General features: G+C 34.8%; 1 protein-coding gene and 1 pseudogene across 50 annotated transcripts in view; one reads left to right on the top strand and one right to left on the bottom strand.

The window, feature by feature from the left end:
* Window positions 1-19426, bottom strand: part of Rims2 (regulating synaptic membrane exocytosis 2) — a 516004-nt gene that overhangs the window by 302113 nt on the left and 194465 nt on the right. The window contains exon 1 of one of the 50 annotated variants that reach the window (XM_031358701.1): window positions 17543-17789. The exons of the other annotated variants lie outside the window; for them this stretch is intronic. The gene's annotated coding sequence lies outside the window, so the exon portion shown is untranslated. Of the gene's footprint in view, window positions 1-17542; window positions 17790-19426 lie in introns of those variants that run through there. 50 annotated transcript variants of the gene reach the window in all.
* LOC116081944 lies at window positions 5309-5619 on the top strand (annotated as a pseudogene).

Raw genomic sequence — 19426 nt, 5'->3', positions numbered from 1 at the left:
ATGCAATCTGTAAAAGCACGTGTACCACATCAACAGTGCTGCACTCATCGGAGGGCCGCATAAGAATCTGTAATCAGGTAGACTGGAACTAGGTGACAGATGCAGAATGCCAAATAGATACATTAAAAAAACAATCAAATGACAAATTTAGAAGGATCCATCACTCATAAAACACAAAGTATGAGAGTCAACGTTCTCTCTGACCTTATTAAAGAGCCCCTTTCCTTCAACACAAAGGAGACACAGTTGAAAACCAATCAGGATTTTGTTAAATGAGTGCAGGAACTTCAAAAAAAAAAAACTAAGCTTTCAGATAAGGCAAACCTATCCAAAAGTCGGGGTCCTATAAGACCTATAACAGAACATGATGCTTGTACTGCAAGTACCTGACATAAAGATGGCCCACCTGAATCTCAAAGTGGAGGATACTCCTCCTAGTGAAGTGGAGGACCATCTTAATTACAACTAGGCAGAAACAACAAATGCAGTAGATGCCTTACAAGACTGCACGGTCCCTTCGTATACCTCCTCCTTGACTCTTTGTAATCAATGAAAGATCTGATTGTATCTACCAACAAGATGGAAGGAGTGCTGACTGCCTAGATCCTAAATGTGCTGGGTAAAAGATAAATAATAATTATTGACTATCAGATACAGTAAGGTCCATTTGGAATGTTAATATGTAACTAGAATAATTCCTGGACACGTAAACAAATAATCAAGGTTTGCACTGAATAACCAGAGACAGCATTACTGCTGTGGAATATTATAGAGAGAGGGATCAAAAGCTGTGAGGTATTTATGTTAGACTAACTCTATCAGTTAAGGCTAGGAAATGCAATGGTATCATTATGTTCACTAAGACTGTTCCGGGGACATTTCAGTAACCAGTGTGGTACAAATACTCTAGTGAGTAGACAGTCTGAAGGACATGAACTCAGGATAAGGATAAAAGATAAAAGGAAATTAGAACCTCCTAGGACTGGTGGACATGATAATATGATAAGACTTCAGAATAGCAGAAGCTAATGAGATATAATTAATACTTTCAGAAGTCACTAAGAAGGGCAGCAAAGCTGGAATAACAGGGAATTCAGAACTCAGATTTATGAAAAAAAGAAAATATGGTATTTTGGGGGCAAAAGGTGATAGATAGACAATGGATGGATAGATGGGTAGTAGGTAGGTAGGTAGATAGATAGATAGAAGATTGAATTGAGTCACTTCACATAAAAGTGACAACCCTATGCCAAATAGTAAAATCCTGAACCAAGTAAATTAGATAAGCAGATATCCAGGAAGAACATTTAACACCACCATAGCCAACTTATATAGTTGTAATTTTCCCACCCATCCAAGTATTTTAAACCATTATGATCAGTTGACTATAAACTAAGGTGAACTGACACAGAGGAGCACATTCTTTAAAACACTCTTAGGACTTATTGTAACAACCAATAAAGTTAAAATTAGCACAAAGCGGAGTAATCAATGTCAATGACCGAAAACAGTTTTAAGTATTTATGGTGACAATTTATTTAACTTAGACATTCAGGGAAAAAAATTTGACAGTTTAGTATTAAAAAGCTGGTATCTTCTGACCTAGGAGTAGATATCAGATAATCATTTTTAGAGTAAAATCTTGAGACTATAAGATGGCATCATCATCATCATCAAGATATTAACTAAGACAAGAGATGGTTAATAATAAATTATTGCAATACTAATGTAATTTTAAATTATTATTATTATTATTATTATTATTATTATTATTATTATTATTTTAGGTTTTTTGAGACAGGGTTTCTCTGTGTAGCTGTGGTTGTCCTGGAACTCACTTTGTAGAGCAGGCTGGCCTCGAACTCAGAGATCCACCTGCCCCTGCCTCCCAAGTGCTGGGATTAAAGGTGTGCGCCACCACTGTCCGGCCCTTAAATTATTAATATTAATCATAATATCAATTATATAATTATATTAATATTAGCATTGGTTACTAGTTAATAATTTATTATGATATAATATTACAAGTATATTATAATGGTATGATATTGTTTAATATTGTCAATTAATTCTAATAATTGGTCAATAATCAATTACTTTTTATTTCTAGCCTATATTCTAAGTGTGTTACATAGTCTTGTTCTTTTAGGATTAAAAATGTCATTGTGTTATTTATTAGCTACATTTAAAAATCACCAAATCCAAAGCATTTGTTTTTAATTTATTACAGTTCTCTATACATTTTAATCAAATGATAGAGAGGTGGCCAGAGAGTATTACTCTAATACCAAACCACTGAGAAGCATAATGTAAATTAATGACAAAACCGAAGTTTGCTTTATATGCAAGATTTTACCAACTCACACAACTCTACTCCTTTAAGTGCCCTAATCATATTTGACCATCTCTATGTATTTTTCTCCACAATTATATTTGCACTATAATTCATGTTAGTACCAAATAAGTATAAGACATAAAGCTATTTCCTAATACCAATCCTCAAAGGTCTATAAATATGCAATTAAATATAACCATAAATAGGATTCAAAAAAATTGATGGAAGCAGTTTAAGAATTTTAAAGAGGTGCTAAGAGACTCCTCAAACTTCAGAACCATCTGTAAGAAGAGGGGGAAAGATGTCTAGCTGACTGGTTAACAAGACTCCCTGCACTTCTACAGCCAGAGGCAGCTTAGAAACAGTGCTCTCAGGCTGTGGAGATTGAAACCCTTACTGACTGACATACTTGGATCTCATTGCTGAAAGTGGATATTTACAACAACAACAAAGCCATCATGTCTAAACTTTACACTCTTTAATAATAAAAACTCAAAAAGAAAAGGAAATGATTGCTAGCAACTTCATGTGTAACAACTAGTAAGAAAAAGCAACAATTTAAATACGGAAATGAAGTTTAGAATTCATTGTTTCTTGATATAAAAGTAAAAAGGGAATCAATTTCTGAATAGATGTTGGGGAGAGAGAGTTGTAGAAACTAATTAATTGGAAATAAACAAAATAATTACCAAGCATTAGAATTAAGGATCTAGTGGGGCTCAGAAAATTTAATTTCTTAATACCACAGACAACACAAGTCTCCTCAGGCAACATCCAGCAATAGGGAGATTTAATCATGAATATTATACAATTGTTTAAGCCATGCCTCAAAATTTAAAAAAAAAAAAAGGGGAGGGGGGCAAATTAAAGCTTGAATGACAGTGCTTTCTATATTGGTAGATATGAAGATGCTTTCAGAAGTCACGGGTTATTAAATGAAAACCCCTGTACCAGACAGGCTAACGGCAAGCAGTCAGTGAGAGAGGCCTCTGAGTCCCCACAGCACGTGGTTGCCTACTAGAACTGCATCACAAGACCCTATTGCTGAAAACACATGTGCTTTGGTAGCAGGACACAGAAATCAAGCTGGAACTAAGAAATGGATAACAGCCTCCATGAGGACTAGCTCACATTCTGCCAGAAGATGCTAGGCAGACTGCCAGGGAAGAAGTGCTGTGAAAACCTTATCCAGCTGTGGACCCTGCATGCCACACTACTGATCCAGCTATGCAAGATATAGCTACCAGGGAAACAGCACCCAGCCAGTGATGGGGGTAACCAATGGCTCACAAGTTTGACTTTGGCCCGCCTTACAAGAAGGAACCCATACTGTGGCTACAGTCGGCTTCTAATCACTGAAGAGGAAGATTTGTTCTTCAGTTTAGTGTAATAACTAGTAAGAAGTCCATATTCTTATAAGTAATCCCTGACTCAGGATCCTATAAGAAACCCTAAAAAAAATGCAAGGATCACACCTGCCCTGAATGAAAACTAAAAATGAGAAGAGCTGGAAAGAATTAAATGGTCATCAGAAATGGGAGGAGAGCAAAAAGAGGTTGAAATACATTATACACATGTATGAAAATACCATCCTTAAAGTACATTTTCACTAATAATTAGTTACTATATGTTATTAGGACAGAAAAATTGCGGTATAAACAAAATTTAAAGCTCATTTATCCTATTGTTATGTACAGTATCAATATCCTACTGATATTGACAAGTATTCCTCATAACTGGAGCTCTGGTTTGGGTCAGCCAATGTTTTCATTAGGTTTAGTGTAAAGCATGCACACTTAATTGCCATTGTCTAAAAATCCAGTTGACAAATCCTTTAGCATCACCACCTATAGTTAAACATGTGAGTGGAACATATCCAAGAAAAATTTTTATAAATGTATTTATGGAGACATATTAAAAATATTTGTAGCACTTTCATAATGGCAAAAATGTAGAATCAATTCAAACAACCATCAGTGAACAAGTGGACAAAACGGGCTATAACCTTATGAAATATAATACTCATTAGCAGAATGAACTGCAACATCCAAGAACAGTATGTGAAGTATAAAATTAAGCAGAAAAATACCTTTTTATAAAAATGAGATAATTAATGATTTTCAGAGGCACATAAATTGGGAACCAATATAAAAAGAAAAAGAATTAGGATAAATTGGAGAAGTTGAATGAAGTTGAAATGAGGTAAACAAACATGTAAATTTTACTATACTCTAGTTAGAGATGGTACATTCATGAACATTTATCACTTTGTTGCAAAATAATGGATTTCTGAAGAGCTAATATTAGGGCATCTTTTTGACATAAAAAAAGAAAAAACTATGCAGTTTATGAAGTAAGCGATTTAAGAGGGGACGAGACACAACACAAGCTGAGATTCATAAGAGAAATGGAGTTCCACAGTTGCTCTCTCCTATAAACAGCTCAACAAGGAAGGAAGGAAGTGAGCCAAGCAAAGAGGACAGTCTAAGAAAAGTGTAAGAATAAAGTATGGAGAGTGTCAGCTGCTGGGAGAAGGTCAGCGTTCCTCAAGGGTGTAGTTCTGATAAAGCAACCAGCTTCAGGAGAAGGCCCCACATCTAAGAATATTTAAACACCACAAACTGCCCTGAATGGGGAGGCAGGGTAAATATGATCAAAACTCATTATATGAAATTCTCAAGGAACTAATTTTAAACAATTTTTTTAAAAATATAATTGGGAGGATGGAGAGATGGTCTGGGAGTGCTTACTGCTCTATCAGTTGACTGGAGCTCAGATCTCAACACCATATCAAGAGACTTGACAAGGTGGTTGGTTCTCTGTCAGAATATCAGCTTGCTTTAGATGAAACACAACATAGAATCTCCACAAGAAACCATATACAATAAATGTACAGAGGGAGGAACGAATCCATAGTCATAAGAATGGAGAGTAATAGAGAAACAGTTCTAAAGATGACCAGTGTGGGAATACATGGCGGACATCGTAGATCAACAGCAGACTACCAATACCATAGAGGAGCCCCTGGATCATATCAGGCTCAGCTTGGATGAGGGAATTTATGTGAAAATGAGAAATGACCAAGAGCTTTGAGGTAGATTACATGCTTATGATCAACATGTAAATAAGATCCTGGGAGATGTAAAAGAAACTGTGACAATGACAGAGAGTGATGAGGAGACATATGAAGAGATATATAAATCCACAAAACGAAACATTTTCCCATGCTCTTCATCCAGGGAAATAGTGTTGTCCTAGTTGCCCCTCCACTTAGAGTTGGCTGAGACAAAATTGAAGCCTGTGTAGGAAAGTGGGGACTTTGCCTCTTGAGCTGTACAGACCCAGAGAGAGAAGCTCACATGCAGTCTGGTAGTCAGAAATAACCCGAGGATCCCTCTAACCTCAGAGAAATTCAGTTTCACAAGCTCTCCAGCTAAATGACCTGGCTCTTTCTCCACCCCTCCTGCCAGTGTGACCACCTTGCTCTTTGCAGGAGTTAGCTTGCCCATTGTTCTTGCAGTTACATTCAGGTGTTTTCATTAAATCAAATTTGATGTTTCCTTTTTTATTAAAAAAAAAAAAAGATGACCAGTGTGTTGCAATTATCAGATAAGTACTTTATGAAAGGATTTACTGAGAAGACACAAATATACATTCAGAAACTGGGAGAATTTAAAGAGATTAATGGCAGTCTACATTAAAAAGCAAACCCCTCTTACCTCCTGAGTGCTAAGATTAAAGGCCACCACTGAACCAGCTAGGCAGATATCTGAGTGCTGGTCCAACCTGGTCTACAGAGCAAGAGAAACCCTGTCTCAGAAAACAAACAAACAAAACAAGTAAACTCCTCTCCAGGGTCCAGGGGGATGTTTGAAGAAAAAAAGAAAAAGAAAAATTCTAAAAGCCGGGGGGGTATGAATGACACCAGGGAAACAGTATCTTTGAGACACAACAGGACTGAAATACTTAGGAACTCTCAGAGACAGTGGGAACACGCACATGGTCTGCCCTGGTTCAAGCCAAAATGTTTCCCAGTGTTGAGAGGGAAACTGGACACAAGCTCTCATCCCTAACCAAGAAGCTACCTGCAATTGGCATTTACTTACAAAAGAAAACCAGTTTTCTCCAATGAAGTCTTTCTAGGAATATTAACCACATAAGGGTAGGTTCCATGCCCAGCAATAGATGGCCAATGCAAAATAAACTTGACGGTATTTTTGTAGACTTTTGTCTCACATTGCTTGGTTTGGGCACCGTTTGACACATTGGTATTTTGCTTACATGTTATGGTTTGTAATTATGTCGGGTTTTTTGATGTGTATGTGTGTGTGTGTGTGGTGTGTGCTTTTTGTTTTTCTTTTAAATTCTGGTTTGTTTGTTTGTTTGTATGTCTAATTGTTTTCTAAAAGGAGAATAAAGGGCAGAGTTGGGTAGGAAAGGAAAGTGAGAAGTGTCAGAATGCAGTCCAGAAGGGAGTGCTTGTGAGAACACTCTAAGAAATATGAGTCTTGTGACCTTAGTTTCTTCAAAACATGGAATTGTACTTTGAATGTGTTTCCTGCTCCTCCCATGTGTAGCAGATAGAAATTTACTTCAGATTACCTATTATTGTTTGCTCTTGATTTTCAATTAAATGTTTAAATTAACCTTTATATATCTCTATGGAAAAATGTTTTTGCCACAACTGGATTGTCCTTATAATTGTATACAACTTGAGCCTATGAGAACTTTACTTCTGTGACCATTCTTAACTCTCACAGTATAAATTTTCTGGGGCTGTGAATAATATTGGCTATTGCATGAGACTTTTGTCTGTCTCATTCATTTATTGGCTCTACTATCCCAGGTCCCATCACCTCTAGAGAGGTGACAGAAAAGGATCTGGAAAGAATCTGGAAAGAGCTGTGGAGCAAAGGACACCATGCTCAGAATACATTGTATGGGAAAAAGGTTTCAGTTTCTAAAAAAGCAAAGGACAAGAGCTAGAGAGAAGGCTTAGTTTATAAAGCAAGTGCTGGGCGAGCCTAAGGACCTAGTCTGGCTCCTCAGTCATGTGCACCGATAGGTAACTGAAATACAGCACTGTGAGCAGACACAAACAGATCCATGGAACCTCCACATCAGCTAGTTTAGCTTAATTATGAGCTCCAAGTTGTAAGATATATTTTCTCAAAAAATAAGATGGACAAAGATCAAAAAAGTCAAACACTGGCCTCTGGCCAACATGGGCACACGAGCACACACATACAACATGCAGGTACATACTCTCACATGAAAGTATACACATAACACATACACAAATAACCTATAAAAGAAAATATAACTTTTGAGAATAAATAAAATAGAATGCAAGATATATGTGGCAGTGGTTAAGAAATAAAAAGAAAGAGACCTGGATACAGAAGATAAGCAACTACGTTCATGCAGCGAAAGAAAAAAACCAAACGTGCTAACAGGAAATCTGACCTTCTTGAAACAAACATGAAAAATATATAATGCTACTAGGCAGAAAGAATGGTACTTTTTTTTTTTTGGCTTCCTCTTTTGTTATACCACTATACTCCTGTGCCTTTGGGCAAATAGTAGAATTAATTCTAAATTATAATTCATGGTGACTTGTGCTTACACATATTAGTTTAAATCTCTACACTTACATATCAAACATATAATATGTAATATATGAATTAAAATGGATAAGTTTTTTAAAAGATTTATTTTATTTATTTTATGTGTATGTGTACATTGTAGTTTTACAGATGGTTGTGAGCCATCATGTGTGTGGATGCTGGGAATTGGACTCAGGACCTCTGCCAGCCCTGCTCACTCCGGCCCCGCTGGCTCTGGTGTAATTCACTGTAGCTGTCTTCAGACACACACAAGAGGGCGTCCGATCTCATTACAGGTGTTTGTGAGCCACCATATGGTTGCTGGGATCCGAACTCAGAACCTTCGGAAGAGCAGTCAGTGCTCTTACCCGCTAAGCCATCTCACCAGCCCCAATGGACAAGTTTTTAAACAGTTATAATTGAAGTCTCTCCTAAGTAATAAATTTCTATAATAGTTGAGATAGCACATATCAGGTCGTGGAGTAATTTTAATTAAAAGTCTAGCCGGGCAGTGAAAGTGAATGTCTTTAGTCCCAGCACTGGGAAGGCAGAGACAGGGAGCTCTCCATGAGTTTGAGGCTAGCCTGGTCTACAGATTGGGTTCCAGGATGACCAAGACTATACAGGCACATTATCTTTAAAAAAAAAAAAAAAAAAAAACTAGAAGAAAAAGTTTAATAAAAGTACAAATATTTTCCTATAAGATACTAATCAAATCAAATGCTAATTAGATAGCTTTCAAGTGAACTTACCTAATTTGACTGAAAATTAGTATATGAAAATTAGTATATAAATTTATAACCTGCTAATTTTACATTGCTAAGTTAAGGTAAAAATAATAGAAATCATGGTAAAAAAAATGTTAAGGACTGTTATCCAGAATATTTAAAAAAAAAAAAAAAAAAAAAAACTCCAAAACAAACCTACCTATGCCTCTGTAACTAACCCTAATGAAACTCTTGGGACACACACATGCACACACACATGATAGAGATAGATATTAAACCATTTCGTTGAACTAAACACAATATTGTAATCCACTAAGCATCTAATTAGTATTTATTTATACTATGGTAGCAATCTATTTGATTTAATTTAAATATTTCTTCTTAAATATTTCTTATGCTGTTTGGCAGAAAATTCTGCTTTACCTCCCATCCAAATTTCCACCCTCGCATAAAATATATCATACTTATGACTGCATTGGGTCTTTTGATTGAATTAAAAATTTAACATGTTTTAAGGTTATTAGTCGATTGACTCTGAGTTCATCAAATGAAACATAACTTGAGTTAGTCCAACTCAATCACAGAATTCCTTGAAAAGTACAAAGTACTTTTTTGTTAGTAGCAGAAAAAGAAATAAAAAAAATATATCTCAAACAAGAGAACTAGAGGTACATTCACTAATGTCTTTGAAAAGGGAGGAAACCATACATCAAAAACAGGAGGCCTCTAAAGCTAAGAAATACCCCTGCACCAGCAATCCCTAAGAAACAGGGACTTCATTTGACAATGAGAACAACTAAATGCTGCCAACTATCAGAAATAAATTCTTCCCAGAAACTTTCCGATGGTGACTCTATTCTTTGGATTCAGCTAAGTCCAACTGGGCTTCTTATTATAAAACTGAACGAAAATAAATAAATAAATTCCTAGCTCATTAAATCTATAATATTCTCTAGTTATAAGAAAGAAAATGAATCAATGATAAATTTGTAATATATTATGAAGTAATCTTTGCACTAATCAACATGAAAAACTAAGTAGAAAAATAATACAATGTATAAGCAAATAAAGAATTATAAATATTATTTGCATTATGTAATTGAGCATTACATTTGGTTGAAGCAATTCCTCCAAGTATTTGTTACAATGCCAAGAATAAAATATATACACAAGTATTTCCTCTGCTGTATGTGCTTCATGGGGAATATGATAATATTTTTTAAAGCACACATTGCTTCAAGCTTCAAATATATTTTCATCTTCAATTTACATTTTGTGTAAATAGTTCTTAGAACAAGCTGTTCAGTTTTTCTAGAAAATACAGCATTCCTATTCTTATGAGCCCCACATTTCATTTTGAAATTGAACTACCACAGAAGTACACACAAAAAATAATATTCAGATTACAAAAAAAATGATAGAATTAAAAAAGACAGATTAAAAAAGAGATAGATTGCAAAAAATGTGGTGTGGGAATTTAAAAATTTCTAAAGACTTTATAATTACAGATAGTTATCATATTTTTAGTGCACACATTGTTCTAAAAACTAGAATTTCATCTTTAGCCTACTCATTCTAATTATAAACAGCATGAAATTTCCTTTAAAACTTCCTGCACAGAACACTTTGAAGGGCTGGGGATGTAGTGCAGCTGAGAGCATGCTTTCCTAGTGCACACGAAGCCCTGGGCCAACATGGAATCAAACCCATATTCAGATGCAGAGAGAATGTAAGACCAGTCTGATGTCTGAGACATTGACCCAAAAAGAAAAAAAATGAAAAAGAAAGAAAAGAAAACCACTGTATTAGAAGCACATCTCATTAGAACATAACAAATAGGTATTCCTGGCTTTTTCCTTTAATTCTTTCTAATTAGACATTGTTTATAAGTCAGATTAAATTAAAATAATAACATTTCAGTGACCATCACCTCAAGGAAAACACACTTGGAGGGAAAGCTCAGCATTCTGGATTGAACTACACTCCAGGAAAACACACAGAATAGTTTCATGTGCAAAATACAGTCCCATATGTACAAAATATAATTTAAAATATCATTAACATATTAAAAAGTCCCCATTAAAAATTATTGATATATGATCTGGATATTAAAATTAGCAGAAAATGATTTTTCAAGTGACTGTATCAACAATGTTCAAGGAAAAAAGGTTAGAGGTTCATAACAAATAAAATGATAAGAAATTTCAAAACAAAAATAGTAACTGTTAAAAAAGTATAAAAATGGTAATTTTAGAAAATACTGAACTATCTGAAATTAAAAATTCACTAAGTTATTTTTTATCCCATTGATCGTGAAAGAATAAATAAAATAACTCAATCATAAATTTATTTTCTGGAGAGACAGCAACATGTGGAGTCAGGTACTCAAGGAGATGGGGAAGATCTTTAAAGAAAGGGAAACCACAATAAGAATATATTTTATGAAAACAATATTATTTTTCAGTTAAAAAAAAGTAAAGGAAGCTAGGTGGTGGCAGTGGCACACACCTTTAATCCTAGCACTCAGGAGGCAGAGGCAGGCAGATCTCTGTGATTTTGAGACAGCCTGATCTACAGAGAGAGTTCCAGGACAGCCAGGGCTACAAGGAAAAATCCTGTCCTGAAAAAAATAAAACAAAACAAAAATAAATAAATAAATAAATAAAATGAAACAACAACAACAACAAAAAGGAGATTAGCAAAAACTAAGCAGGCATTCATCTGAAAAATTGCATAAGCCTGTAAGATAATCTACAAAAGTTCTAAAACACAAGTACCTAGACAATCAAAGAAAGGTACAAAACAAAAATGAAAAACCAAACTTCAAAGATAAGCATTTACATAGAAGAAAAAAAAAAAAAGGCCATCATCAAATGAGAGGAAAGAAATATATTCACAAATCAAAGGCTGGAAACAGTCAAGAAGAAACAGAGTACAAACTAACAATAAAGTGCCACTTCTCTCACGGTGAAGACTTCTACTGTGAAGACTGAAGACGCTTACCCAACACACCCTAAACTTGAAGGTACAACATCTGGCCACACAACATCATATTTATATTTTAATCAAATCCTCAAATATATTTAAAATCACACATAGGGGTTTTAGTATTTAATTATTCTGACTTTACAATTTCACTGTATTACCAGATAGATGTCAATTCATGGTATTTTTGTTGTAAGAAAATCCTCAAAAGTATTTAAAGTCAAATGTAGGGACAGTACCATTAATGCAAACTTTTCAACACTTTGGTTGTGAGACAGGGAAAAAATAAATACTGACTGAGAACTAAAAGCTGTCTCCATAAGCTTCAGATGATTTTATGTACAAAACATAACCAATCTACAAAACTGTTACAACTTGGAAGGTTTTATTTTTTCTTGTTTTGTCTTTGGAATTCACAGCTTGATTTCAAGCAAGTATACAGGCAACCACATTTCTATATTCAAACATGTAAACATATATCTTTGTAAAATTGAAAATAAAATTATGTTATTTCTTCTTGACACTGAGCTAGAGAGAATAAACCTATATGCCACTGTCAGACAACAAACGTGTCACTACCAAGTTTGTAAATTCTTCAGTCTTATTTGAATAGTTAAAAGCTTTTGGAGCAAAATATGTAAAACATAGAGTTTCTCACAGAGTGATAAATATGGATCTATTTGCATTTTTCTACATGCATACATCCAGTTAGACCAGCAACATTTGTGCAAGATGCTTTCAATTTTCTAGTGTATGGTTTTGCCTTCTTTGTCAAAGATCAAATATCTGTAGGAATCTTCAATTGATTACATAATCAACCTGTTTGTTTCTATAGGAATACCATGCAGTGTTTATCACTATTGCTCTGTATTACAGCTTGAGGTCAAGGATGGTGATACCAGTTCTTTTATTGTACATCATTTCAGCTATCGTGAGGGTTTTGGTTTTTCATATAAAGTTGAGAATTGGTCCTTCAAAGTCTGTAAGAAATGTGTTGGAATATTGATGGAAATTGCATTGAATCTGTAGATTACTTTTGGTAAGAAAGCTAGTTTTTTACTATGTTAATCCTACCAATCCATGAGCATTGGAGATCTTTCCATCTTCTGCTATCTACAACTTATAAGTGAATTTTATAGGGCCAACAGATACAAGATCAAGCCTATGTAAGAACAATATTAGAAATATGACAATACCTGATTTAAAATTCTGTTATGGAGTCTTGGTAAGAACTCAGAATTGTGAATGGACTAGAACAAAAATAGATATATAAACAGAAAAAGGACACAGAAATAAACCCACACTGCTAGAATAACCTTGATTTTCAATAAAGCTGAAAAAACTACACATCAACATAAATAAAACCACTTCAAAAAATGATAACAGGGAAACTAGATACCTACATGTAAAATAGTAAAACTAGATGCCTATCTCCAGTTGGGACCAAAATTTATTCAGAATGTTCAATGGCAGAAGGTTGGCTGAGTCAGCTGTGTGCTTGCTATTGTGGCATGCAGATGCAGGAGGAGGCCAGCAGGCCAGCCAAGAGAGTCAAATTACAGTCCAAGTTCAAAGAGAGACTCTTTCTTACAATTGAGGAAGAAGCTCAACATCAACTTCTGGCCTCCACATGAACACACACGCAATAGAGATACATATAATACCCTAAAAGTATAACTATTCAACAACACCACTTCTAGGAATAGTCTTTAAGAGAATGTCAGTGTACTATACAGATACCTGCACATCTAAGTTCACTCTGCACAACTCACAACAACCAGCTATGGAATCAGTCTACGTGGCTGTCAGGAAATGAATAAAGCAAGAACACATACTGTAGGCTGGGGAATCGGTTTATTAGATAAAATACTTGCCACTCCAGCCTGAGGACCTGAACCCCTACAACTTACACAAAAGCAGCATGTCTATACTGCAGGAGCACTGAGATGGGAAGCAGAAACAGGAGAATGCTGGGAAGCTCACAGGACAGCTACCCTGGAATACATTTTAACAAACAATGAAAGACATTGTCTCAAACAAAGTGGAAGAACCAACATCCAAGGTTTTCCTGACCCCCAAAAGGCATGCTGCCTCATCTGTGTAACCACATTCACAAAGGAGTGCCTGCACACTCATTTTAAAGATTACATATGAAATGAAAACATGATATAGCTCTACAATGGTATTTTATTTTTTCCAAAAGAATGAAAATATAGTATTTCAGGGAAATCCATAGAACTGGATGGGGGCGGGAGGGAGCATCATGTTAATCAAAATAACCTAGACTGAGAAAAAAATATTACCAGCCTCCTCTCATATGAGGAATATAGATTTAAATGATATATGGATATATATGACATGAAAGTAGACAAGCTATGCAGGGAGAGGTCTAAACAACCACCGTGTAAGGCAGGGTGCTGGAGGGACTGAGTTACAAACAGATGTGCATGTATAAAGAAACCAAATTATGAAAAGAATAACAGTGTAGGACATACCAACTGATGCCTAGTTTACTAGAAAGATTAGAGAGCTACATAAAACAAACAGGTAAACCAATGGACCAGAAGAGGTAGCTCAGAAATAGAACCTCAAGTACACAACAATTTCATCTACACATTGGCTTTACTCAGAGCAATCCAATAGGAGGCACGGCCTTAAGTCTTTACAACAGCCCACAGGAAGACACTGTCTATACATCTGGAAAACCTCTCACATTACAGAAACAAACATCCATGGGTCATTGAATCTGAGAATCTAAAATTCAATCTCATAAGAGATAAACAATATAGGTTTTTACTTAGGATTTGGCAAATATTTTTAAGTAGCCCACAGAAAATAAAAACTGAGAAAGGGGAGGGCATATAACTAACCCTAAAAGAAGCATATATAAGTGAGCAATATACACAGGGAAGGTTGCTCACATGGTTAGTCAGTGGGCAAATCAAATCCCATTAAAATGACCAGGCTTAGCTTAACTAATATCAGGAAGGACTCTGCCCTTCAAAGTCAAAATAGCAATAAGATGCACCCAGTAAATTAGAGGCATCCTATAGTTTGAATGTGAAATGTCCTCCACAGACTGAATTCAGTTTTTGAACACTTGGTCTGCAGCTAACAGTGCCGTTTGTGAAATCTCTTAGAGATGGAGTCATGCTGGGAGAGCCTAGGGTTTTGTAGACTGGCCTGGTGTCCTGTTCTCTTCCTCAGCTTTCCAATTGCAGACACATAGTGCTCTGGATGTCTCTGCTCTTGTCACCATTCCTTCCTCACCATGAAAGACCACAGAACCATTGGAACTATGATCCAAGCAGACCCTTCCGTTAAGTGGCTCTTGTCAAAGTATTTTTATCACAGAAATGTGTAAAGTAATTAAGACAGCGTGTGAAACCACAGAAACTCAAACATTGTCAGCAACCATTTTATAATAAAGCTAACTATATAATTGCCTGACAATCTACAAATTCCAGTTTTAGAAATTCATAAACGTATCTGTCCAGAGTAAAGATTTGTGTAAGAGCTTGGTATGCTCATGAGATGGAATGGTATGTAGCAATGAAGGGAAATATGAGCATGTAATACACACAATCTTTAATTACAATTACATAAAATATGGTCTTTTATAACATATATGCTGGTTTTACTAGTAAGCACATAACCAACCATAAGTAGTGGAACCTAAGCAAAAACAGAAGTCAACATTAACCAAACATAAAGCTACAACATGCAATACAAAGTCAAGGATAAATCTCTCTTTATTAAACACGGAACCTCCCTTTGCCATTTTCCACTAATTACATCTAACATTTCAAAAGTCATACAGAAGATGAAGTTTAAATGAATATAAGTAAATCTAAGGCTTGACTATGCTCAGGAGTAATATGACAGTGGTGGACTAGAAAAGTTTCAAATTATTTCGTATTCCTAACTCAGTTCTCGCGCCTCAATTCTAAAACAGCGATGGTCTGAGTTACACTTCTAAAGAAAGTGTCCTCTTTGTAAACGTGTAGCCTCAGCAGTAATGGGCAGAGGTGAAGCGTGCTCGTATCTGCAGCAGGGCAACTGCAAGCTACCAGAAGAAAGGTTCCCCCAAGTTTTAGGAACACAGAAAATTTCTCAAACTTCCAAATCAAAATTCAAATTGTATATGCCTTCAACAACTGACTTTCCTGGGGGCATAAACTTTGGTGAGTAATTCACAAAATTAATAATAGGAATAGACAGACAGCTCAGAGGACCACAGCAGACATAAAACAGGTGCTTTACTTACTATGTGACAAATAGCATCAACATTTGAAAAGTTACTAATAATTAGCTTAACTTTTTGCGATTGTTTATCATATGAAAAGTGGATAAGAAAAATTATCATTAGTATTAGCCTATCAATTATCACCAAAAGCAGTTGCTTTTTAAAAGTAAGTTCATTGAAAAAACACTTAAATACAACCATTATAAATATAAGCATCTATGTTAATTATGGTATACAATCAAGAACCATAATAAATGTTCTACTAAAAATATCAGTGATACTATATATCTGCATCAACCTATTTTTCTCAAGATATCAAACAAATAATTGTAAAGATAACCATCCATGACTATAATAATGATTACACATATACTTAATAGAGTTTAAATGTACACATTCATTGTGTCAACTAACAACGTGATGTAGTATATGCTGTAATAGAGACAGATTGTAGAATCCAAACATATTTCATTTTGTTTTCGAAGCCAGGATTACAAAAAGTAACAGATTTCATGGTGAATTTAATTCTTTATGCTTCCTAATATAAACAGTCCAGGAAATATATTGCCAAATTGAAAAATTATTATGATGTTATCATGCCAAACTCAAACAATGCACATATGTGCAGACTGCATCCTATGAGCTCTGAAAAGAGAGCATGCTTCTTTCTCAATGTCAGATTGATCATTAATGTGTAGGCATGAATAACAAACACCTGTGCCAAAATTTATGAACACAAATTAGTGGTTTCATATTAAACCAAAGCAATAGTAAATGGTCTGTAAAGGATTAAGTAGTGCTAACCAGAAGAACTACCAGCCTAAATAAACATTTATTTTGTAAAATCATGCTCTTTTATATAAAATATTGATGTTTAGAATTTTTGTAAGGTTTCAATAAAAATAACACATTTGCATTAGGTAAATTTAGGATTTATAATTCATTCTTGAGGAGTAGTGGTCCTATTACTTATGACCAAATCAACATTTTTGAGAGGGAAAACTAGTACTAATGGTAATCAAAGGAAGACATCAGGCATAACCTAGGTGTCCTCCAAGCAAACGAGACCATGCGGCTCCTGTACTTACCATTAGAAATGCCAGCGAAGATGGTAGGCCTTGCCTCTAAGAAAGTGTTTTACTCTTAGTTTTAATAATGTAATTATGCATATCCCACTGTACACATGTATGAGAAAGAGAAAAATATTTATAGTATATTTTCTGAAAAAAATCCAGTTTTATTGTGCCCCTATGTGGTCAGATGGAGCAACAATCTGTCACACATTTAAAGATCAAAAATAATGGATCTAAAGGAAAAACACGGATTTCTTCAGTGTGTGACAATGCTAAAAAACAAAAAGAGAAAAATATACAGACTATTAAGTATACTCTTACAAACAAGCCATTGTTACTATGTTCATTTAAATGCTGCCCAAAGCAACTGCTAACTCAATGCAGTGCCCTCTGCAGAGGCAGTTTCTACAGTCCAAACATATTTAACCTTGCTTGAAAAGCCAGGATCACAAAAATTACAAATTAGATTTCATGATGAATTCAGTACTTGAGGACTTGTTTACTGGTGAGACAGGTAATTATCTGCATGTCCTGACTAAATAATTTAATTTGAGGGAAAATGAGCTTACAATGAGAAGAGTGGGAGACAAGAATTTAAAGTGGCATTTCATCAAGACCTCTGAGATGGATCTATTAGGATCCAGGCAGGCACTCTGGGTTTCCACCACTGGATCATCAGCTGTTTGACTTTAGCTGCAGAAGAGCTGAGTTTATCCTTCCACCTCCTTTGTCTTCCAAAATGGCACTCAAGGACCATAAAGAAGGGAGAGCAAGCTAACAACGTTCAGCCTGAAACACAATAGTCATACTATGTAGTCCCCAAACCAAAGCTAGTGTAAATAATTTAATAATTTTCATTACTAAATATCTGTTCATAGGTTAATAAAAAGTTTAGAAATTCATATTTAATCTCAAGTTCTATGACTCATTATGTGCACAATATTACTGGCATACATAAAATCTTCCCTTCTTTGACAAGTTGAACATAGCAAAGTTTTTAGAGCACATGAAAAGAGATTTTCAGCTTTTAACCTTTTATTGCTAACACGGCATAGAAATCTACTTCCCTGACACCAAAACCTGAAAAAAAAAGTTCAGTTACACACTTGAAAATATGATTGGTTACCTAGGAACAGTCTTAATTTCAAAACTGTTTAATAGGTTACCCTTTTAATAATGGATTTTTCCATATGTGATAAAGAACATTCTAGTAATTTCTCCTAAAAAGATACTCAGAATAAAATTACATAGCCAAATCTACCATGTTATTTTCCTGTCCCTTCAAGACTATAACCAACATGTCAGGATAAATACTGACTAGTCCATCCAATCAATCCAAATTAGAAGTTACTACTTTTTTTCTTACTTCTTTTTTTTTCTTTACTTCTTTTACTACTCACATAACAGGCAAAACTGAAGTCACTGATGTAACTGGGAGTCTCCAGCCACTGGCTCTCAGAGCAGTGGGAGACTCACTGTAAGATTGCACCATTCAGTGACGGTTCACTTCCACCTTCTATGAAGTTTTTGAAGAATGAAATTTTCATAATACATGGGTTTTGTTTATTTCTCCAATATTAACTGTGATGTGTTTATCCAGGCACTAGTATTTAAGCAGAATAAAAAAACTTCAATGATCCATTTATCTAATCTGAACACAAAATATAACCAAAAATTCTTAATGTGTTAACAGAAACTGGGAATTTGTATGCCTATTTTACATTCTCCATACTCCTAAAATAACTATCGGCACAAATGCTTTTGCTTGATCATAAAAATAAATCAAGTTGTTGATTATTTCTGAAGATTAATAGAGCAATTTATAAAATAATGCCACATGCTTCTTTTAAGAATTAGGAACATATAAAGACATGATTTGTTTTCTGAAGCAGAATAAATTCATTATTTATTAGTATTTTCAGAGAAAATTAAACAATATTGGACTGTGGAAGCACTAAAAATTTCACAACTTATACTTTAACTGTACCAAAATAAAACAGCATAATTTAATAAGAGCATTGAAATTATAAATATGTCAACAACAAACCAAACTTGAGGACAGAGCAATGGCAGCCCCAGGGATGCAGTGCCAGCATTCACTTAAACCTGTGCCTCACTACACTACTGTCACACAGCTTCAGCAGCGAGCATGTACTGAGGTACACAGTAACTCCTGATATCAAAAACAAAAACAAAAGAAAAAAGTATACAAGAGGAGTACTCATTTATAAACTCTGGCAGCTGGATCATGGAAGTTTGAAGAAAGCCACTTTTATTTTAAAATAGGACAATATATATAATTTTACAGTGAATTAAAGGAATAAGCTGCTAAATTTAAAAAAAACAATGTCTTAAAATATTATGAGCCTATTGTAGAATACTCCAGTATTTCATATTCTGTCACACCTTAGATTAGTCTGGAAGTAAAAAAATGAAAAAAGTAGTCCACTGAG

The sequence above is a fragment of the Mastomys coucha genome, unplaced genomic scaffold (assembly GCF_008632895.1).
Source record: "Mastomys coucha isolate ucsf_1 unplaced genomic scaffold, UCSF_Mcou_1 pScaffold7, whole genome shotgun sequence".
In the NCBI taxonomy this organism is placed as follows: domain Eukaryota; kingdom Metazoa; phylum Chordata; class Mammalia; order Rodentia; family Muridae; genus Mastomys; species Mastomys coucha.
The sequence above is the reverse complement of the archived record's forward strand: the minus strand, read 5'-3'. Positions and strand labels throughout refer to the sequence as shown.